This window comes from Falco peregrinus, chromosome 8 (assembly GCF_023634155.1).
Source record: "Falco peregrinus isolate bFalPer1 chromosome 8, bFalPer1.pri, whole genome shotgun sequence".
NCBI lineage: Eukaryota > Metazoa > Chordata > Aves > Falconiformes > Falconidae > Falco > Falco peregrinus.
The window spans coordinates 1128858-1152542 of record NC_073728.1 but is presented as its reverse complement, the minus strand read 5'-3'; the positions used below and the strand labels follow the sequence as shown (position 1 = coordinate 1152542).

The following is a 23685-nucleotide window of genomic DNA, read 5'->3' as shown; positions in this document are numbered from 1 at the left end:
GTACAGGCGAGATTATTCCCATCTTTGCTCTTGTGGAAAGCTGAATCTTAAGCTTGTCAATGTTCAAGTAATAACAAGAATATGAAACTTCTAGTTTTCTAATTTTCTTAATGTTCTGGATGCTAAGGTTAGGGAAGCTTCCCCCCCCCCGCCCCAGCCCCGTTCAGTTGAGTTTTTCCTGAAATGAATGACTGTTCACTCTCATGATTTTATTTTGATTTTTGCAATGTAGTATGTTTTTCTTCAGGTTCTAGCTCCTTGGCAGCATATGATCTGGTGAAATGTTGCTCCTGAGTTTTCTAAACTAGTAGAAAAAATTATTCATCATGGGAGTGTTTGAATCACAGCAAAGACTCAAAAAACCTGAAAGGTTTTTAAAGATGTTACGGTTCAAAGACAATCTCATGCTTTTGGATGTGCCTGGATCACAGTGTTTGAGGTAGACAGTGCTGAGCTTGTCTAGACTGTGCTGAGTTATTGTAATATATTTTCCCAGTGTTTCAGATAGGAGAGCTGACTGGCACTTACATGATTTCTTGCTTCCGTTCCTATGCAGCAAACAGGAAATGTTCCTACTTTGTGCAAATGGCAAAACTGTCAGCTTTTGTAAAGCAAAAGAAAAGATTGTCAGGACAAGGATTTTGTAAATGGAGGTAACTTTACACTGGTACAAGTTGCTTTCACTGAAATCTGTGGGTAACAGTGAGCTTGCTGAGAGCAGCTCTGTATTTGATTTACATAATTTGGCTTTATAAGTTGTCTATTTTTTGTATATATTGCAAATAATTATGAAATATTTCTGCTCTGTCTATGAGGAAAAGCCAAACCTGCTACATTTGGCTCTTTCCCTGGAATTTGAGTATGTAATAGTCGTAACTTCTTTTTTTTTCTCTTTCATTCTGTGTTTACATATTTTACGTTAATATAGAAAAGTATAGAAAAGTATTTCTCCCCTTCTTTTATCTCACACTCTGGGCAATATTTTTCTGATTCATTTCACTGATAGCTTTAAAAACATGTATTTTCTTGTTTGCAGAAAGCTCTGAATCGCAGACTTCTTTTGGTCTCTCAAACCTGCATACCAAGAAACAATGCAAGAGATAATTATTCAGAAATTATTATATTTTTAGTGTGTTCAGGAACTGGGGATAAAATTCTCCCTTACTGAAGTCAGTTGCCTTCACAGGGGTTAGGTTCCATCTAAGAAGCTGGGTTATTTCCTTTCCTACAATCGAACAGAAAGTAAGTTTTCCTTGTGAGCTTCAGTTACCTTAGGCTGAAATATTATAATGCTTGCATAAAATCTTGTTAAAGTTCTTTGAAGTCTGCAGAAGTAGAATGAGTAAGATCTCTGGAGTCTGGCCCAATGTTACTCCAGAATATACCTTGGAGTAAAGACGGCTTTTGTAAACACTGAGAACATAACACAATTTAGGCTTGCCTTCTTTCAAACTGTGGCAGCCTCAGCGCAAAACCAGCCAAGACTGAGAAAATGACCTCCTCCTCCTCCTCCCAGTGTCTGTCAAACTGTAATCTTTCAATTCTGCAAAGGGCTGAGGAGCCTGGCCTTGATCCAGGCAACTATTTGGACTTTGGGAGTCGTCACCCATCAAAGGTGACACACTCCAGTGCTGCTCAGCATTTCCTGTGTTCAAACCCTGCAAGATTGAGTTCTTGATCCTGATAACTCCCACCATGCCAGAAGAAAGGTGCCCGAGATGCATCTTTCTGGAAGCTGGGAAAGTTCAGTGGAGAAGCCACACTGTGCACTTTCTGTCTTGTCATGCTCTTTCTTAAGCATCAGCTGCTGACTGACTCTGAGAGATGCAACGCTGAGATCAGACCTGTGATCTGACCCTGTAGTACTGATGCTGAGAAGTTCAAGTGCTCTTTGGCTGAAATATCACTTCCTCAACTGACAGGAGGTGAGTCTCTTCATCTTTAAATTCTAGAAATTAGCATGCTTTACTTTACCAAGCAAATAATATCTGAAAACTATGAGGCTGACAAATATACTTTTAGTTCTGGTGTTGCGAACTGCCAGGTTGCCAGTGCACAGAAGATGAAATCCTGGTGGCCCATGGGTTTTCCTGTATTGTTTTCATGTTTTAGATGATAGGTTCAAAATTTTACTGCCCTGCTTACCTCTTAACTCTCCTTTTCCAAATATCAAGTGGGAAACAAATGCTTTAACAAAACATATTTTGCAGGAGATGTGAAATTCTGAGAGAACTGCTCTTACCAGTATGAAGAGATCTCCCACTGCTCTGAACCACTTGCAAGTATATTGAATTTCGGTACCATATGTCTGATACGATGGGAAAAAAACTTGATGTCTTAAAAAAAGTTGCTGGTTTATGTGCAGTTAATATTCTTGGGATACGTGTTTTTCCAGACCTCATTTCTTGAGTGATCATTCAAATTATTATTAAATACAAGCAGTCAGAAACTGGCAATAAATATAACTGTAATGAAAGATTGTTTCAAGAGCCCTCATGGAAACTTCTTGGTTCATTCAACTGTCAGATGAGCAGGTCGGCCAGGAAGAAATCACATTTTTTAAGTGACAGTTGAATGTCTTTTATATGGAATGACATTTATTCAGGCAAAAGTAAAAAATGTCAGAGAACATTACATTTAATGGATACATCAAATGATTAATAATGGGCAAAATTTGGAGATCCTTTACTGAGTTTTTGATTCAGTATTCTACTTTAATGGAAGTCTGCCTGAATAAACTTTAAGTAACAACTGATTCTGAACCTCAAAATGTGACCTGGTTATACTTACCACTTACACTGTGCTCTAAACTTTCAGAGCTCTTCTGTGGGTCAGATCTTGAACACAAAGGGACTATTGAAGTGAGCATGATTTGGTCAATTAACCTGTTAATTCTTTGCATGCAAGGCAGTCAGAGGCCCACTGTGGTTTTGGAGAGGAGTTGCTCAATCCAGCAATTTACAATATGTTGAGAATCCCGTAGAGGTTGTATCCAAGTAGGGGCCTTGTCGGACTCCTGTTCCTCATCAAATAATAAATCACGTGGTGCTTTTTCAATTGGAAAAACATTATTAACACGTCTGCTGCTCCAGCTGGAGAGAATAAAATCATAGTGGTTTATGATAAATCACATATATTCCTTGTATCCATACTATTTGGGAAATATATTTTTCCCTCAAGTTGAAACCACAATGACATGTAGAAAGGGTTCTTCATAATGCAGCATCCACACAGGCTGGAGGAATATTAAGGACTAATTAAAAGCATAAGTCACCAAAGTTGATTAGAATGCAAACTAGGCCTAATTTCATGCAGGATCCATTAAAGGCAGCCAAGGTTATAGTAGAGAGACAAAACGGCTGAAGAGATGCTATATTTAGATGAAAAAAAATGCACACTAAAGCCAAGAATCCCATGGACGGGAGGTGAAGGGTCAGAGTGACAAAGGCAGTAGGAAGCACGAACCCAAGCAGGGGACACTGTTGCTGAATTTTGGTCACATTGGAGGCTTCTCTGAGGTGACATACCAGAGCAAGCTGAGCAGGGTTTGGTTGGTCTCCCTGAATGTCAGCTTGATCCTGCTGTCATGGAGGCAGAAGTGACAGCCTGCTTTTGCATAGACAGCCGGCACAGCTCGCTCACACCCTGTCTGATAGGCAGGACACGGCCAAAGTGCTAGCGATGGCCCCAGGCAGAGGCAGTTTTGCGTGACAGTGGTATTCTTCCTGCCCACCTGCTAAGGCCATTTCAGGTTAGTTAGACTTGCCCAGCACGCTGATTCCTTCTGCCGACGCTCCCACCCTGCACATCCCCTGGCACTGTGGCTGCGGGAGGCTGGTTCCCATGAAGGCACCAGGGGCAGAGACAGGAAAGGCACGCACATTGCTCAGTGTGGACCTGGACTGATGTCAGCTGGGAAGAGAGCCGAGTTTTTCTGCCCATACCAGGTAAAAAGACGTGTGGGCACGCCTCATTTAAATTGTGAGCAACAGGCGTCAACATTTCTGCTTCAGAAATCAGCACGACATGACTGGGTTTGTTTTTGATGACCCTTTAGATACCATTCCTGTGTTGTGTTTGTTAGCAGTTACCATGCTGCTTTTCCCTTTGTCTAAAGCTTTCTACATGCTGATAGCAGGTTCACATACTAATTCCTAGCACCATCCCTGCAGCCGGCTGTGTCATCACAATTGCTCAGCCATTCGACTCGCTGTAGTTATTGGTTTGATGGATTAGAATCAGGATTTTGATCTCAGAGCAGCTTTGCGACAGCAATGAATGCTGAGCATGACAAATGATATCTTCCTGAACCCACTTTTGGCTGAGTGCCAGCATTTCATCTTACTTGACCACCATGTAACTTTCTGTCTTGTTAATAGCAACACTTTGATAAGGGGATTGTAGCCAGTTGTTGGTATCCTTGGAACGAGTACCAGAACTGCATTTTACTGTACCTTTAAGTCCTACCTTAGATTTTATTCTAAATCTGGTGGTTTCTTCCCTTCATAGAGCCATTTTAGAGGAAACATGTATAGGCTTGTCTTTTCTTCATCGCCTTTTGTTGCTTGGGGCTTTGCTCCTGGAAGTGCAGCTGTTCCTTTACATAAAATTAACAACTGCTTCCTAGCCTGTTCTGTTACAGCTCAGTACTTCTGGGACTTAGGGTTTGGTATTACATGTAGTCAAGTTTTCAGTCCTTAATTTACAGCTGTTACTTACAGAAACACAAATACACAGCAGGCATTCAGTGAGGTCCCCTTCATCATCCATTGATGTATACAGTAAACACAGACCTTTTTATTTCTCATGGGGAAGATAAAACTTGGGGAATTCTGTCATAGATTTAAGTGCTGTCAAATCTACAAAGTCCTGGAGATCCCACAGGTGGCAAGGGTGAACCCTTTAAATACTGAAACAAGATCCGCACAGTGGAAAATAACAATGAGGTTCTCCCATTGTTCTCTGTAGACGTTACCCACCATGTTGACAGCTCCGTTAGGCACACCTCCTCTTCTTCAACTTCCTGTTTTTAACAAATAAATAGATTAAGTGAATTTGATTGGCCAAGTTGCCAGACTTCCTCAGGTAAGTGCAAACTTACTCTCAGTTTAGAAAGTCATTTGCACTTCTGCTTGATATTTACAGTGTAATTTCATGAGGTGCAGGGTGACAGAAGAGAAGAGAGTGCTTTGAAACCTGGCTCAGCATCTACAGTGTTTATTTGTTCACATGGTATATTCCCTTATGCGGCTCCTGAAGACCTTTCTGACAAGTGAAGTTCACAAAGATGGTACATTATTTTTTTCTGTAGTTAATTCAGACTTTCCAATTGTGGAGCTATGCCATTCAGCTCGTGGTTTGTAGGGATCAAGGTAATGTTTCTGAACTGTGCCTGCAAAAAACAATGTCAGCTGTTCATGTAACACTTATTACTGCTGCAGCTAGTAAGTGTTGGGTGGGCATGGGAGCTGTGAGAATGGTGGGGTATGCACAGGAATGTTCCACTATTTCTTTCAATGCTGAATATCAAGTTCAGAGTTCAAGTGGAGTAATTTTTGAAGCCATAAACAATGATGCATACTGAAAAGCAGCTTTTATGACATAAAAAAAATCCATTCTACTTCAAAGAGTTTATTTAAAGCTGGGAATCAAATGGCATAACTGTTGCAGCCTCACTCTCTCTCCTTTACCCCTTTCTTTCTCAGACTCTCTCTGTCTGCCTCTGTTGCTGTGGGGAAATTAACTCTTACTTTGCTGTAGACAAAATACAGCTTATATAGTGGTCATGACATAATGGGGGGAACAGTTAGGTACATTGTTGTTTTGTGGTCAGCTCAGCAGGATAGACTCGCATGACATAACAAGTTTTACAAGAGGGAACAGGTTGTCCAGGTGACTGTGTCCTCCAAGCTATAGAAGCAAACTACACTGTTGAGTAGACACCATCTGGATCTTTCATGATACTCACACCCCCAGAGTGAACCTCTTTTCCAGGACAGGCCTGCTGCATTCTGCTTCCCCTGCATCCTCTCTGTCTTCTCATCCTTCCCTTCCAGTTTTTTCCAGCCTGTTTGTGCTGGAGTTCTGTTTCATGAGCCTTGCTCTCCTGACTTCTCTTCCCCCTCCTATCTTTTTCTATCCAGGAATGGTGGGAGAACTTGTGTCAGTAGTTTTACTCATGCAGCTTTGGTAGAGCCAGGTAGAGCCTGAACGAGCTAGGAGGTGGTTGTACTCCTTACGTTATTTGTCTGTAGCGTTCTCTCTCTCTGCTCTTTATTTGTTAGACATGAACCCTGTGCAGAGTGTCAGAGTATAATCAGAAAATGCAATCCTGATGCCCTAGCAGCCGCCTCCTGCACCAGTTGTCATATTAATATTTATAATCTATTGGATATGCGGATCAGAAGTATAATGACAGCTGGCATGTTACGTGTTCCTCACTACTCCTTCGGTGCACTCCACTTACTGTTTTACACACTTCCCTGCTGAACCTACTGTCATTTCACAGTACCATGCTCTTTCTTGTCAGACAGACAGACACGTCCTGTGGGCAGCAGCAAAACACGCTGATCCCTGCGCTTGTCTGTGAGCAACAGGAGAAGTTACAGGTAGTTTTTTGGCATATTTCACCCCAGCAAATGTTTGCTCTGAGTTTTGTTTATCTTTTTATACATGTTGTGCTGGGAACAGTGTAATCAGCCACTTAGCATTCCATTAGCCTTATGAGAAGGACAGCCTTTTGTTCCGCCTTTCCTTTTCATCAGATTTCGTATCAGATTGAGCCTTTAGGACCAATGCAAAATCTGGCCTCAAACATTATCTTCTGTTAAGATTCTGAATTTGGAAGTCAACTGGCAGTTCTACTGAGGGAGGAATGGGGCAGAACAAAATGGTCTTTGCCTTGCTGTCATGGTAATGGCAGTGAAGTGCTGGTAAGTAACAATATGCATCTATGTGAGTTAACTCCTTACATATCCTTCAGGGAGAAGTGCTCTGGCGTAGAATAATGATATCTTTCACAGAAAATTTTGAAGCCAGTCTAAGCATTTTAATTACTAATGATATTCTTATATAATAAAATAGGTCACAAATGGGCCATGTTCATTACATCCTGGAAGATTTGGGGACTGTGACTACAGAACTGTTGTCTGAATCCTGTTACATGGAGTAGGGCACTTGTATAAAGGATGACCCCAAAGCTGGGTTTTTTTTCTTTTAGTAGTATATGTGTGTATATATATACATATATATGTATATATTTCCCTTTTTCACTTTTGTCTTCTGTTCTTTTAATGTCAGCTCTGTTTTCTCTTATCTGTCCTCACTGGTCTTTGAAAGTAGCAAGCTCTGTTTGTTCATTAAATTAAGTAATTGCACCTAGACAGATTTTGTTCTTGTTTTAACCAGAGTGCTATTGGAAGCAGGTTTAATTTTAGGGTAACTTTCAGCAGCTACCATAAGGTAGGGTCCTGCTGGAGGGCTCTGTTCAGTTGTCAGTTCTCACACAGCCCTCCTGTGCAGCCATGGGTGAAGCACTTTCTCTGCCTGTTAAAAAGAGGTGGCATGGGGACACTCTCCTTTTGCTTTTGAGGAATTTGGATTCTACCACACTAAGCTTTACTTGAGTCTTTTCATAGACAAACCAAATCTGTGCTTGGCATCATTCCGAATTAAACCTTAAGTTACCTTGGTGATTTCTGAATCACACTGCTGGCATATTTTCTGTTACCATCATTGTACTTCTAAAGCACACTGCTGATTGATCAAACCTTGTTACCCCTTGGTTTTTTGATGCCTTTTAGTTTTTCCTGTCATTATTACCTATTTTTGACTACTTTCCTTTAATTCCCTGTGTGCTGGTAACAACACTAAAGCTGTAATCATTGTGTTTATTGTTTTTTCCAACTTGATTACATGTTTCTGCCTGTTGGCCAGCCATTTCTTCAAATACTGTCAGATATGTCACTGTATCAAGAACACTAAACTCAACTGCCAAACTCCTGACTCCGGTAGTTAAATCATAACTTAAATGTGCCAATTCCACTATTTACATTACTTCCCAGAGAAGTTTCATGCTGAATTCCAGATTTTGAAAGCACACTCCAGAGCACTGAATCTTTGTGCTCTTCTGTTTTTCCTTCTGGCTGTGACCTTCTTATGCAGGCAACTTTTTTTGATGTGAAGGAGACCAGAGAAATGTCCATATGCAAAGCCAGCCCTTGAGCGTAGTCCTTACTTTGCATTGTTCCCAGTTACACACATTTGTTCTTTACACCAGTGTGTTAGTTAAACTCTGATACATTTCCAAATGGCAGTGGAATACTTTGGTATCAGATTCAGTGTTTAAGGGAAATTGCCTTGATTTGTATGATTAGTAAAGGGTATGGTGCTTTTTACCTCAAGACTATTGTTTGAATTGAGCCTGGCTTACTAGTAACATAAAACTAGATTACCATCTATAAACTCACCCAGCCCCTGTGGAAAAAACTTCAAACTGTTGTAAATTATTCTTGTTAGTAGAAAGGAGAAGAGGGCAAGGGCTGAAGTATGAGTTTTGTCACTGCCTAGGACAGAACTCTTATGTAGAAACTGGAATTGCCACACTTTTTGTGGAACTTTTTTTTTTTTTTGTCCAGCGATGTTGGAGAAAGGGTTGTAAATAGTTTCTACTATGGATCATCTTGCACTGAAAAACTTGGAAGCAGATCTGCATCTTTTAGATGTCAAGTTTTGTCATCTGCATCTGTCCTTAGCTCCCACATGAGATTAATCAGGCACTAGGACTGAATCCACTTGAGAGAAGTGGGACAAGATTTAGTAAGTTAATTAAAAAATCATGGTGCACAAATTAGATTCTTACAGACTTGCAGCATTTTTATGCCATATCTGCAAAGCTGGAGTAGTTTGCTCACTGGACTATGATGCAGTACTGTGTTTGCATGTTTTAGAGCTGCAGTAATGTGAAAGAGAAGGGCCTTTTCACTATACTTTGTTCAGTCAGCGCCTTTGCTTTACCATCAACACTCTGAGTTGGCTGTACATCTTGTAAAGCCGAAAGGGGAGAAGTGACCTCTGTGTCAAAAGAGCCAGCTCTTACAGCACCTCACTTGTGTGTGCCTGGAAAGATTGGACTGTTGGTTATAAAATGGAGACTAATGTCCAAAAGTTCTTATCTAGCTTATGGTCCAAAAGCTCTTATCTAGCTTATGGACCATCATATTTTCTGCTCACAGTATTGAGTCCAGACCGAGGACAGCAATCTGCTAGTGCTAGCAGCTAATGGATGTTCCCTGTTCTTTCGTTGCTGGAATTTTGGGGGTGGACACAAAGCAGTAAGCTGCTGGAGGCGGACAGTGGCAGAGTGTCTCCGGGCTGCTGAGCGCAGTTTTCCTTATGGGCAGGTGCTGCAGTAAAGTAACAAGTACCACTGTGACTGTCACCCCTGCAACGGGGTTTTTCACAGTCTAATTTCAGGCGCATAACTCCGGTGATGATGGGGCTAAAGGCTCCCGTAGAGTCAGAGGGACACCAACAGCTTCCCTGACAACCTAGGGACCCAGGCTGCTGGCTTAGGCACCCGGGCTGGATGCCTAAAGCTAAACAGTGAGACTACCCTCTTCAGCCCAAGGTCTAGTCCAGCTACAGAGCAGAAGTCTGCCACTGCTGCTGACTACGGGAGGTACCTCTGCAGCGGTTTCTTTAGCGCAGAGCACACACCAGCACCCTGAATGCATAGTGAGAGTCGTCAAAAGACGAGCACTAACACAGCTTCAACAGCCCTGGACATTAAATTAAAACAGCTTCAGCAGCCTGGACCTGCAAGTCATTGTCAGAAACTCTTCCAGCCAACTACAGCCTTTTTTGGGGGTTGGCTGGTGTCTCTGTATCTTTCTCCTCCTTTTTGGATGCCCCCACAGGAGCAGGAAGGCTGTGGTCTCAAACCATCCCATGTAGAAGTATAGAATATTTTTTCTTCCTATGCCTTTCTGCGTATTGATGAATTAATGGCTTGTGCAAAAAGAAACACCTAAGATGGGAGGACCAAAGATATTAGGCCTCATTTGTTCACCCGCTGTGCTACAGCCCAGAATGTGCTGCTGCACAGAGTGCCCCTCTGGAGCCCTGGGAACCACAGTGAGGAACAGGATGAGGTTGCTCACCCTGTATGTTGCTTGGGCAAGAATAGTTGCCAAAGTCAGCGTCAGAATCCCAGGACCTGATATATCGCGGTGTATTGTTAGCTGTGTTTGTTTTGGGGGCTTTTGGTAATTTTTCTTCTAGGTTTTTGTCTCTCTATATAATTATCCTTTTCATTAGTGATTTCCTGACTTAATGTGAATGTGCATAAATCTCCACCATAGATTTATCATCTCTATAGAAAGTGCTTTCAGAGTGGTTGTGCAGCTTCCCAGAAAAGGGACACTGCTGGAAAATGAAGCTTTCAGATTCAACAATAAGCCTACTATTATGCTGATTTTTGCCAAGCTTTCCCTCACTTCTTTCCCATTACTACAAGAGCGAGCTCAAGGTTTCTTTTTGTTTTTGAACTTCAGTCATTCTTAAGTGTTTACCACTCTCTGCGCAAGTCCACTCACTTTGAAATGTTAGACAGCACAAGATACAGCTGCATTGCTTCTGGAATCAGAAAATGCTCATGCTCTTCTTTCAACTGTGTGTTTCTGTGAAGGTTTTAACCGTCCTGTTTGCCAATCTTAAAAAAAGTAAAAATAAAAATATTTCTTAGAATATTGTACTTTGACTATCACAGTCATGTGAGGACATTGTATTTTTAACCAAATGTGAGATCTCAGAGCAGCAGTTGAAATTGTCTTTGATATAAATAATTTCATTGCAAAACAGTTTTTTATATATATAGAGAGAGTATATAGGCTCATGCTCGTAACCGTTTAATCAAATTCAGACCTTGTCTGAGCAAACATAATGGCCATTAAATTATGTGTGGGTTGTGAATTATCCTTTCTGAATTTGACCTGTAGCTTTGAAAGCCAAAAAAAGCTGTCTTCCTTGGGTTTTTTTGCTTGGGATCACACATGCAAATGCAGGAGCTTTTCTATTTCTAAAAGTTTTCTGAATGTTGAATGCAACTTCCTGCTGATAATATGCAGGTTGTAACATGTAGCCTCTCTAGGTGTCTGCTCCATTGTGACTGACTGTCAGAATTTTTTATAGTTATCATGAATCTTCTTTTTCATCTTTCCATGTTGATACTCTATATAATGCTCATTATGACTCCACACAGGTCCCCTGGAAGGACCTTCTGTCTTTTCCGTGCTTGGCAGCATTCTCCTAAGCCGAGCATGTAAACATCTGTCTCCTGAAGACATATCCCTGTTAATCACTTCTGGTGCCTCTCTTTGAACTTCTTTCCATTAACATTGCAGTTTTTGACTGTCCTTAACAAAAGCCAGGATAAAATGTTATTATTAGTCCTTCTCCTGGCTCAAAAGAGCTGTGTTCCGTTTATGCCCCAGATTAGCAACTGCTGTACAATGTGAGCTATGTAATTTGCCTTTTTCTGTATCTTCATCCTCAGATCTGTTGCCAGCCCACTGTGACTGTACCAGTTTATTTCCAGATTTCTGTGTTGAGTCAATTTCTCCCTGTTGCTAGCCAGAAACAGTTCTGTGCCAGGGTTGCCAATTAACAAACTTTCAATCACTGATCCTGGTATTGAAACCAACAAACAAATAACATGCTTAGAGAGACACACCTCAGCTCCCCTCCAGACCCCTCTCCTCCCTGCTCCGTTGTCTCCAGTCCCCTTGCTGTACATGGCACCCAATCCCTCTGGTGGGGCAATGGCCCTCACCAAATAGCAGGAGGTGAGACTTTGTAGCTAGTCTTGGGCAGGACTCAGAAAACTGTCTTATTTCTGCAGCTGGGAAGTTCTCTGCACTATTTCTTTCTGTGCTGCTGTCTCTTATCTGTAAGCCAGGAAAAATGGCAGTGATCTGCTTCGGGTAGTCTGTGAAGCTGACTGCTGAGAAGCAGCCCAGGACATGGTGTTGCTGATGCAACTGAAGCTCTAGAGCCTGTCAGTCTCATGGGAGCAGCAGGTGTTTGAAGAAGCAAGGAGACAGAGCAGTTACAGGGGCATATATTTTATTACCTTTGCGTTCGGTTGGTTCTTGTTCCATCCCTAGCCCTCACAGTAATCAAGTGGCACAAGATACAAACCCCTATTGCATGTGACAGCGTGCTCTTCCCCTCCAGAAACAATGAATTTACAAAGGTTGTGTTGCAACATCGCTCTGGATTACTGCAGCTCGTTATCTGATGTCAGAGTATAACACGTCACTTTTCAAGGTCCTTTTCGTGACAGGTCACCCAGCTGCCAGAGCTTCAATATATCAACTGGATCTCAGTTTAAAAATCTGTAAAGAAAAGGAGGGCAGTATTTTTAGTCCAGACCATTTCAGGGGTCTGGTCTGCAGGGAAGCTTCACAAACTGAGTAGAGTAACAGATTAAGAGTGCCAGGATGGAGACAAGGAGGCTCCAAGAGAGCAGGAAATCATTAAGGCACCTTTACTGCCTAAGTTACTACATAGTCCAGGTGTAACTGTACAGTCTCATAATTTTTGTCATATACACTGAGATTTGGAGATTCCTTTCTTCCTTTGCAAATGGGAAACTGAGGCCCAGAGAAATTAAATGAGCTGTCTGGGCCACATCAGAAATATGACCACAGTTGTATAGGAAATACTGCGAACTGAGGATTTAATGCAAAATCCAAAGTCAGTGCTCTGACCAGACCATCTCACTTCTAATATAATCCAAAGGTTCCAGCTGGGATGTTTAATTGCTGTTGGTTATCCTGTTACCTTTATCAAAGAATAACCTCTACAGAGGAACAAAACAGTGCAACGTGTGTTCGTAAGATTCATACTGCTATTTGGCATAAACAGGGGATGGGAACTAAACTCAGGGCAGCTACTGTCCTCTTTTGAACATGTAGACTCAGCATACAGCCAAATATACTGCAAGTCAATGCAGATTTGCACATTTGTTGCAAAAATTAAAAAGCTGGTGAAGTAATGCTAGAACTCCTTCAACACTGATGTAGAATCTGTGGCACCTTGACTGGAGATCAGCTTCTGGGTATTGGCCCTTTATTCCACAGAAAAAAGTTGGCAGATGTTGCATTAGTGTCTGTATGAGAGGCTCCTGTTTCCCGACGGTTAGCCTGAGGCAGCCATTCACGGTCCCTGCTGCAGAACGCGGGCGATCCCGCCTGCGCTCCCATTCCAGCTTCTGCCTTTCAGTTGCTGTGGATGGCAGTTTCCTTGTGTTGGCTTTTGCGTCCACCTGCAGGCTTCCCAAAACTGCTAGGCCTTCTCTGTTCGCAGCTCAGCCCAGTACTCTGTGTATTCCTCACTTGTGTTTAGTACCCAGCCAGTTCACCCTCAAGACTGTCCAAATACACCGTTTCTTGCCAACAGTGGTGGGTGAAAAAAACCCCAGGAATTAACTTCAGTGTACACAGGGTGCAAAACCTATATTAGAAAGTATGTAACGCGTAGACCACTTAATTTTTGTTTAACTTTTCTAAGTAAGTTTACCATGCATCTTAATTAACTTTCTCCAAGTCACTACTTTTTAAAAAGACACCAAATGAAGTTGCAGCTCAGGCTTTTCTTCCCACTACACTGTCACACAAAAACCTAATCTATTTCTGGCCATTCTTATTTTTAGATTGTTCTTCATATACCGTCTACCGCCACTGAAATTAAAGAGAAAATATAAGGAGTGACCTTTGGCTGAGCACATACAGTTCGTGCGTGAGCTAACCAGCAGGATCCTTCTTCATTCTTCTTTTCCCCACGTTCTCGTTCTCCCTGCCCTCCCCCACCCGAATACAATTTGTAAGGCCGTCAGAGCCTTTCACCCCACGTGTTTCCACGTGTTCCTTCGATGGGTCTCAGGCCCACGGCTCACACCGGCACCCTTGTTCCGTGACCGTATGGCGCCGCTGCCGTGGGCTCCAGCCCGCCCGCCGGGGGTGCAGGGCGGCGCACAAGCCCGGGCACGCCGAGCGTACTGCCGACGCGGGCAGCTCTGCGGGCACGCCGCCAGCTGCAGCGCCGGTTCCGAGCCCGCGGCCCGGCCGTAAGGCTGCGTATCCCACCGGCGCCCCCGGCTTTGGTGGCGGCGGGCACGGCGGTGGCTGCGGCCGCCCCGCCGCCGGCCCGGGGCGCGGCCCGCCCGGTCGCTGCCGTGCGTACGGGCCCGCCGCAGGTCGGAGCGGGGAGCGTTGCCACGCCGCGGCGCGGGCAGCCGTGGCTGGCGGCGGAGAGGACCGCGCGCCGCCTCCCCGTCGTGCCTGACGGGGTGGGGGGGGGCTGCTCTGGGAGCCGAGGCGCGGGCGTCCGGGGGGCGGCGGTGGGTCCCAGGCCCCCGCGCCAGCGGCTGGTGCGGCCGGCGGAGAGGCGAGGCGTGGGGCGACGGGCGGTGCGCTAGCTGCCGCAGCTCGCTCCGCGGCTCGGGAGGGCCCGGCCGGGCGGCGCCCCGGGGCGGGCAGGTGCCCGGTAAAGGCGGCGGCCGCCGGAGCGCGCAGGCCGCGATGCCCCGGCCCGGCCCCGGCCCCGCCGCGGGGGGGAGGCCCGCGCGCAGGTGAGCCCCGTGCCGCCCGTCGCCGCGGCACCCCCGGCGCGGGGCACCCTCTCGCCTGCCGCGGGCGGGGCGCGGGCGGCCGCTGCCGACGCGGGCCCGGGGCGGCGCGCGCGTGCAGGGGAGGAGCGCGAGGCGTGTCCCCGCTCGCGGGCGGCGCCGCTACAAGCCGCGCCCTCGGCGCCGGCCGCCGCGCCCCGGAGCCTCCTCCCGGCCTCTGCCGTGGCGCGGCTCGGCTCGCTGCGGCCACCAGGTGAGGCGCCGCCGTGCCCGGGGCCGGGGGCGGCCCGCCGCGACTTTCCCGCCCGCGGGCGGCGGGGAGCGGGGCAGGCTCCTGTGGTGGCGCGCGGCGCCTCGCCTCGCCGCTGCTCCCGCGGCTTGGGTCCCGGCGCCGGCCCCCGTCTGCGGGCGGAGGCAGGCGCCCCCCTGCCCCGCGGCGGTGCGCGGGCGGCGGGCGGCCCAGCGTGCGCCGGGACCGGCTCTGCCAGCAGCGGGAGCCGCTGGCCGCGGCTCGCCCTATTCCCGCCGCCCCGGCAGCGCGCGGGCGCCGCCGGAGCCGGAGCGGGGCTGCGCTGGGCTAGCCGGTAACAGCCCGGGCCGCCAACGCGGAGCGGCCGGCGGGCGGGGAGCGAGCGGCGCGTAGGGAGCGGGCGGGCAGGCGGGGAGTGGCCGGCGGGCGGGGAGCGAGCGGGCTCCCCCCTCCCCCCCCCCCGTCCCCGGGCGCGCGGCGGTGGCGGGACGGCGGCCGTGGCCCCTGCCGTGCCGCGAAGCGCGGTGACCGGCGCGAGCGTACTGCTGCGCGGCGGGGCGGGGGCGCCGTGCCCCGGCTGCCCTCTCCGCACGAACACAGCCGGCTGAGGCTGGGCTTTTATCTGCACCAAGGTAAAAGACCGCCCGGGAGGTAGGCTTGGTTTGGGTTTGGTGCGGTTTTTGGTTGCTTTGGTGGTTTTTTTAACGTTTGTCGTCCTTTTTTCTGCTGTGGATGAAAAACTTAATCATTAGGTGTGGAATTCGTTGATAAGCAGTGGCAGCTGGCAATTTTCTTTTATTCTCTGTCAGAATGCAATGCTTCCTTTGTTGGCCTGTAAATGAATAGTGCAAGCTTCTTCCCCACCCTTAGCCTTATCATCCTGAGATGTGAATCGCTTGCGCTACCAGATTTATTTTCTTTAGGAGAGCCAAGAGGCACCACAGGTAAACCCATCTGCTTCATTCCAGGTCACATTCCCCTGGACCGATTTGGTTGTTTCCAGCTTGAAATTGTGCTACAAGGCGACTAACGATTTTCCACAGGAATTCTTTTCCGTTAACTTATAAACTTGAATTACCAGTCTAAAGCGTCTGTCTTCTGTTTCTTTGAGTTCCTGATGTGTTCTTAACACATTTTCCAGAATGTGATCATTCAAGAAAGGTAAACTAAAAGCTTTCTACTCGGAAAGTAGAAAAGACTGCTGCATGCAGAATGTCAGGGTTAACTAGGAGTGTATTTGCACTGGCCATGAAAGAAATGCAGGGCAGTAACGTGTTGAATGCCGCTAACTAGAGTCTGCTGGGAGCAGGACACTGTGCCCTTGCCACAGTTGTTTCTGGGAATGCAGTCAAACCCTGTAAATGCAGAACGATTTCCAGGTCAGAACAAGTTGATGAATTTTATGAGGCACCATCACAGCCTGCTGGAGCTGAATGCTGCCACTAGACTGCGAGTGTTCTCCAACTAGCTGTGTTGTGGGAGCTGAAGGAGTTTGGCCCTTTAGGAACACAGCAGGATCTGTTAAATGTAATGAGACACCAATCAAGATAAGCCTTGTACTGTGTCAGGTGCTGTATAAATACCTATGGAGGTAAGGTCACAGCTCTGGGAAATGTACTGTGTAAGAAAAAAGTATTATGATTAAGATTAAATAAATTGAGTACCCTTCAAAATGTTCTGAGGGTTATCCTTAAGTGAAGGGTCTGTTTCCACAGTCCTTATGCCCAGGCAGAGGCCTGAGAAGCAACATGTGCTTGAGAGTTGCTTTTTTTGTCTGACATAACAGTAACGAGCCTAAAAATTGAACACAGGCATTTCTGAGTACTTTCTGTCTTGAGGGAGGTTTGGTTCTGAATCTAGATCAATTATTCTTATCCAGTGCTTGCTCAAAGAAGTGGAAATGAGGCAATGTCAGGTCACCTTCGTGCCGTTTCCCAGGTTTTAAGGAAATAACCTGTCTGGAACTGAAATCAGTTTGGGCCTATTTTTAATAGAAAGCACAACAAGATCCTAATGCCCTGCGGTCTCTTTTGTATTTTCTTTGACTTCTAGCAATGGTGGAAGTGCTAAAGCTGTGCCCATCTGCAGTTGTAGTTGACCTGTATTTGGTATTAATTACCCCAAGCTGTTATATATGAGTTTCTTTTTGACTACACACATTGCCTATGTTGTCATTCTAGGGCCTGTATTTCCTAGTATTTTTTCAGGGCCCATGTCTTGGAGGCCTTTGGACACTGTTAAGTAATGCTAGTCATGCAGATGACAAAAAAAAAAAAATCCTCATTTATTTTTTTTTCCTCAAAACAATCTGGTGTGGTGCTTTACAAATCTGAAGGAAAGGTCGAACTCCGCTTTTCACTGTGCACCAGAGGATAAAAGTAAAGCTGCGTACAATTTGGAGCAGAAGACCCAGGGGCAGTGAGGCTTTGCTCAAAGATCAAGGGAAGAAAAATAACTTACTGTTAATTGTAGTTGACTCTTATTTAATATTAAGGATTTTGTTGTCCATGTTATTCTGGGAAAATATGGCTGGTGCTACTGTCTCCTCTGTCCTCCATGTTTTCTTTCCTCCTTAGATGCTTCACTAGCTTTCTTGCCGTTTTCGCCTTTGTGTAAAAAAAAATGAACTGTAGTGAAATAGTTAACTTTGATAGTGGAGTGCCTTTTATTTTAGACTGGGCAGGTTCCTCTGCTAATAGTTGTTTGAAAGGAACACTCTGTAGCATTATTATACCAAAGTATTTGGCCCTGAACTTCCCTGGCATCAGCAGGGGGCTGTGCGGTTCGCATCTCGTTGCCCCGTTTGCTTCTAAGCATCTTGAACGTCAAGAAGATGGTGCAGCGTTGCTTTGCCTCTGCTTCGCATTTGGAAGTTCCTCTTTGCAGTCCTGAGGACTATAAACCCATGTTTTACAGAGTGTGAGATGATGGGCTCTGTAGTTACCTTGGGGTTATATTTGGCATGGCAGGACTTTTACTTCCAATATATGTCTGCAGGTGATGCCATGCATGATTCCAGCAGCAGAGATTTTGGACCCCGTAGAGCTGTCTTGTAACATGCCGAAGGCCAGCTCCTTGCCTGGTACAATTTCATAGGGCGGTTGGAAGAGCTAAATCCAACTGACACCTTGACCAATGGTGTGTGCAAAATATGTTGCTTGATTTCAGGAGGGGTTGTGGGCGCACAAGGAATATAAATTCTGGGATGCAGCAAGAATCTGGAAGGTGAAAACTGACATTTTTTGACTGTTAAGTTTCACAGTACCTGGTGAAGAAGGGAAATCTGATGGCCATGACTTTTGTTTCTGAGTGGACGTGCAGTAATTCCTTAGTTCTGGATATGGATTAGAAGAAATCTGGTTTTGCTTATTAGCTCCCACTGTCTTTCCTGCTGAAAATTTGTCCGTGTGAAGATTGCTTAGAAACTCTGTAATGAAATCATGTGTGTAAATCCCATTTGGGGTGTGCACGCTGCCTGTATGTAAAATCTGAGAACTGAAAATTCGATTGGGGTGGATGGAGAAGTAAAGCATTTCTTACTTTTGAGAAGTTATCAGCAGATGTAATCGGCCCTTTTTTTTTTTTTTTTTTGAGATACTTCAGAAACAGACCTCAAACTTTAAAGAGTCAGTTGCTGGTTTCTCAGTATATAAAAAAAAAAGTCTTTGTGGAATAGGCCATCATATACTTTATGGGTGATGGCAAATTTGCTCAATCGGTGATTATTAAGCACCAGTGACAATGCTTTCACTTCTTGTCCCAGTACAATTATACTTTTACTAGATCTTGTACCAAAAAAGCTTCAGATGATTTTCTGTTTGGACAAGACAAATAGTGCTGCAGACCCTAATTAAGGTTTTGGAATAAAGTCAAAACTCTGCATGTGTTTTAAACTTCTCTTGTAAAACAACAATAATACAGAATGCCTGCCCATCTTTTTGTAATACAAAAGAGACTAATCTAAAAATATGCTCTGTGTGTACATAGTGGGAAAGGGTTGTGGCATAACATTTTTCAAAGCCTGCTGTCTTCTTGGTTTGCTCTTAGCTGAAGCTATACAATTTCTTCAAAAAACATGAGTTAGAAATGAATCTGCAATACTTTGTGACTCCTTGTCCTTTTCCTTCAGACAAAAGGCTCTTTCAATCCATTGTGCAACAGTCCCAGATTTTCATGTGGTCATTCAAGAAGAGGATAGTGACTGGCCTTCATAATAGACTTTTCAGTACTCTGTCTAGGGGTTTGCTGACTGAAAAAAATGCCTATGGCTGTGTACTGTGTTCAGTGTTTAAAGTATTCATGAATCTGATCTCCTGAGCCTTGAAAAGGTAAAGAGTTCAAATGGCAAAGAAGCCTCACCTGTTTGTAAATACCAGTGTGCTGCTGCTCAGAGTTGGGGACAGATTTTGGCCTGTGTAAACCCCGCTGCGGTGGTATTTGATGTTCACTGACTGAAGGTCTGTTCTATTTTATTTTTTTTTTAAAGTGGTTACTTAAGGCTGGCGTTTCCATGAACTGTGCTTCCAAGAGGGTTGATGCTGTTTTACGTTCTGAGTGGCGTTGAGCAATGTTACCTGTTTGTGCTGTGCATGGCTGAGTGGGCTTGTGAGTATGACTTCCTGGGAGATGACTATCCTCGAAAGTTGTGGGTGTGTTTTGAGTCAGTTTTGAAGAAGCTGCTACCATTCTTGTGTTGACAGTAGAGCCTTGCTGAGTTGTTACCCCTTCGTGCTGCTAAGGCCAACCTGCCCGGCAGCATTTCAAAACAAACACCTGACATGCAGGGCAGGTAGCCTGGTGTTTGTTGTCCCAGCCTTACACAAAATCCATGCAAAGATTAATGGTGTTTGCCTGAATCTTATTGGAATAGCACCGAAAGATGGTGTTTGTGCTATGACATGTTTCAGGATGATGGTAGCTCTTCAGGATCCTGATTGGTGGTGTTAGAAACCTGTGCGGAGCTTGCCCTGAGGGTTCAGCACTGGAGTGTCCATCTGAGTGCTCTCCATGGCGCGGGGCATTTACTGTTGCTGAAGGCTGATGCATGCTGACAGCTAGTGGGGTGACAGGTCAGGACTTCAGGCTCTCTTACTGGTTGAAGTGCCACTGCCAAGAAAGAATATTTGGGCTCCAGACGACTTCAAGCTCAAGCATGTACTTAAATGGTCGTTTCAGACTGAATTGCTTTCTTAGTAATGTTTAAAACCAGCATTGAGTATGTGCTGTCCTACACACATCCAGGTTGAGGTTTCCACTGCTGCACTACGCTTAAACTGTCCGCTTTTAGTATTAAAATTACGGTACTGGGTCTGGTTCTCTGTGTAAAATTAAATGCAATAAAAGCCTTGCATGTGCAGCCTGGGGGTGGTGGTGCTTCTGAGTGGGAATGTATTCAGAGACTGTGGTTTATACTAGTGGTGGAAAAACCTATAAGTCCCAAGATGTCATTGCTGTGGGACTTCTTGCTGTGTTGATAGAGGGAATAACAGTCTTGTGCAGTAATACTAGCCTATGAAGCATTTGATTTAGTGATCTTTAGGACTCAGTCTGAATGAAATGTTGCCTAATTTTGTAAGTCTGTTTTCCAATAATAACTTAGTGCTGTCTAGAAACTGTTTTGAGTTGGCTGGTTTGTTAAGCTGCTGGCATGAAGTTGTGTTTTGGTGTTAGGATTGGAGCTTGTGCTCCTCGCTCTGGAGCTGATGAAGAGAGGGGTGGTGCGGAGATGGGCTGCTTGCACAGTGCTTGGGTGGAGAGAGGCTTCTCCATCCATTCCTGCAGCTCCTGAGGCTTCCCGTGTACTGCAGCCACTTTGTTACTAGAGTGAAAGGAGGAAACTTACTTCTCATTAAAAATCTTGAAGAACTTGAGGGTTTCTTCCTCCCAAGACAGCGAAATTACGTTGTGTACAAACACAGTGGGAGCCAGAAAGGATTGGATGATTGATCTGGCCAACAGAGGCAGCCGGGTCTGAGACACAAGGAAAGACCAGCAGAAGGGAGTTGGAAGATCAGGTGTACTATCAAACGCACACAGCTGTAGCACGAGTAGGGCAAGAGGTGTACCTGCCAGCGGTGCCCCAGAGAGGTCTGCAGCGAGGCAAATGTGGATTAACCAGAGCGGCTGCTGTGTAGGAGTGCCTGGAGGCTTGTAGTGGTGACAAGAGCAGGGAAGGTGGCTGGAGGAAGCCCTGGTGAGGGGGTGAGGGAGGAAGGCTGGGGAAGATCCCGGGGCCAGGAGGAGCTCTGGCAGTCAGAAGGCACAAAGTTTTTGGCCATGTCTGTTTAGATACTCAGATGGGAATGGAAGCTTGTGAGCTGAGGGCAAAAGGGAGGAACTACAGGGAATATTTTTTCTGTGTGATGGTAGTACGAGACCAGGGCTTCCCTGGCCCTGATGGGTTTTCCTCCAGTTTGGCCATTTGGTTAAGGATCTGATGGAAACGGTGGGCTTGCAGCAGTTCCTGCATTACTGATTTAGAGCCACATTCTCTTGGGGCTTATGCTCACTGAAATCCACAAGTACAGAGTTTGGCCCTTTATCGTTGTTTCCTTCTCACTCAGTAAAAACAGTTCTCCCTTTATTATCTGTTGCTAAAACCACACACCTGTCTTTAATATCTGTGCTCTTGTGTCTTGTTGACCTACACAGGCTGATTCTTTACCGAGTTGCTGGTAGATTGGAAAGTTTTGTGGAAGACTAGAGAATGTGGTTGGCATAGAGTCAATTGCAGTAGCTGCACTGACTTTTTAAAATGTGATTATTATCATTTTATCTCAAAAGAAGACAAATATCCAGACAGTGATGTATTGGGGAAACCTTGAGCTGAGCAGGCAATCAGCTTTACATCAGAAGATCTCTGGCTCTCTAGTGTTTACCTGTGAGTGAAAGGGAACTATGGAAAATGTCACAATGTTTCTGGTGCATGCTGAAGACAGGAAATCCTCAACATCAGTGGAGCTGTCCTTCTGGATGCCGATGTAAAATCGGTATCTTGCCTTATGATCTTTATATAGCCTCCTTTTTTTTTTTTTTTGTCTAGTTATTGTTTACGTTGTTTACTGGGCTTTTTGATATGAGATGGTTCTAATGGTGTGCTATTGGGTCTGGATCACAGCATGGCCAGTAAACTCACAATTTTTTCCTGTCATGAGGGACACAAGCTCTTTGCATGTCTGAAATAGGTGCGGTCTAGGTCCTTTGCGGATTATTTTCTGTGGAGGAGGTATTTCAAGCCAAGGTCTTGTCGGAGCTCTAAGTGTATTGGAAGTTTTGCAGCACTTGCAATGTGAATAGGAGTTTGGTTCCATGTCCTTAGCCAAGAACATGGCGTGATAAGCAACTGTGGAGCAGGCTGCAGCAGTGGGCTGCCTTTGGCTCCCATGGCCCTGTGTTTAAGCAGTGCTCAGTCTCAAAACTTCTGGCAGTTCTGTGGGAGGGCTCACAGTCCACAGTGTTTTAGGATGAAGGGGACTCTATAATGTGTTCTGGTTTGTAGTAGAGAGAGTAAGCCTACAAACCCAGGGAAGTTCTGAAAAAGAACAGGCATTTGGCAGACTGGAAAGTTGTCTAATCTGGCAACAGATGGTCATGTGCGTAAATTCATCCGCTGTGCTGCCATCACTTGACAAAGAATGATGGTTGCCTTTCTCTACACTAATGGGGTGAGTTGAGGTTCCCATGTTAGTAGCATTTTAATATGCAGTTCCCTTTTCTAAAGTTACACTGTACCTGACTGATTATTTTGCCCCTTACCCTGTAGATGAGAAAGGTTGAAAACTTCCAGTTGCCTTCTGGTGTTGGATTCTCAGAGGTATTGAGTGCAGAAAGTTTTGATTGGAATTTTGTGCAGTCAGGTCCTCTGAAAATCAGGCTGTAGGTGAATGGTGGTACCTTCCAAAGCACTTTAAAAAGAATTGCTGAAGAGCAAAACTAGATTTATTAAACTGTAACAAGGGGCTTGTTAAATGGAAAAGGGATTATCTTGTAGTTGGAAGGTCTATTAAACTGCAAAAAGGTTAGTCATTACCCTTGTTGCATCATATTAAAGGAATGAAGCAATGTAAATGTAATCATTAATTAAACTGACTAGCACAACTTTAAACTGTCACTCCCTATTTTAAGTGAATATCTTCTTCTTTCGGAGAGTGGCTTAATCTGATACTAAAGGTTCCTTTTCTGTAAATTAAGAAAAAAAAAAGGAAAAAAAGAAAAACCTGAAGATTGCTGTTACTTATGACAAAAAATGACACTTTGTGTGATGCTACAGTGCTTGTTCTGGGCTGAACTCGGCCTACCAGGCTCTGCACCCTCGCTGAGCTGCCTGTGGAGTCAGAGCCCAGCTCTTTAGAAGTGGTTTAATAGAGCAAAATGGCCAAGCAGCGTGATAGCAGGGGCTGTTTTTCTGCAGTGCCAAATGACCTGGGCGAGGACAATTCATTCTGAAATGCTGGGCTGTAAGGTGGGCGTGTGGTGAAGGCCCTTTGCCAGATGTCTGTGGGAGCCAGGCTCCTGTAAAGCTGCGGCAGGCACTGGGCACTGCTGGGGCTGGCGGCAGCTGCCCTGCTGTGGGGGGAGCGGTGCTGGGAGTGCTTGTTTTGATGGATTTTGTCTTTGAACAAATTTGGTACCAGACTCTGTGAAAGGGTTTGCCTTTTTCTAAGTTAGAATTTTTCTGGGAGGAAACTCAGGGGCTGTTGTGTGACATTTTTGGACATGTTCAGATTGCGGTACCAGCCGCAGAAAAGAGCTTTGGGAAGGAATCTGTGTTAATTGAAGTGGAAAATACAGGGATACACAGGCTTTT

General features: G+C 45.2%; 1 protein-coding gene across 10 annotated transcripts in view; it reads left to right on the top strand.

Annotated features, from left to right (window-relative positions):
- The window catches only part of SPATS2L (spermatogenesis associated serine rich 2 like), a 151379-nt gene that overhangs the window by 50801 nt on the left and 76893 nt on the right, over nt 1-23685 (top strand). For 5 of the 10 annotated variants that reach the window (XM_027777539.2, XM_055811511.1, XM_027777537.2 and 2 more), the window contains exon 1: nt 15377-15530. The exons of 1 other annotated variant lie outside the window; for it this stretch is intronic. The gene's annotated coding sequence lies outside the window, so the exon portion shown is untranslated. Of the gene's footprint in view, nt 1-14786; nt 14883-15374; nt 15531-23685 lie in introns of those variants that run through there. 4 more of the 10 variants (XM_055811505.1, XM_055811507.1, XM_055811509.1 and 1 more) reach the window with 3 other exon arrangements.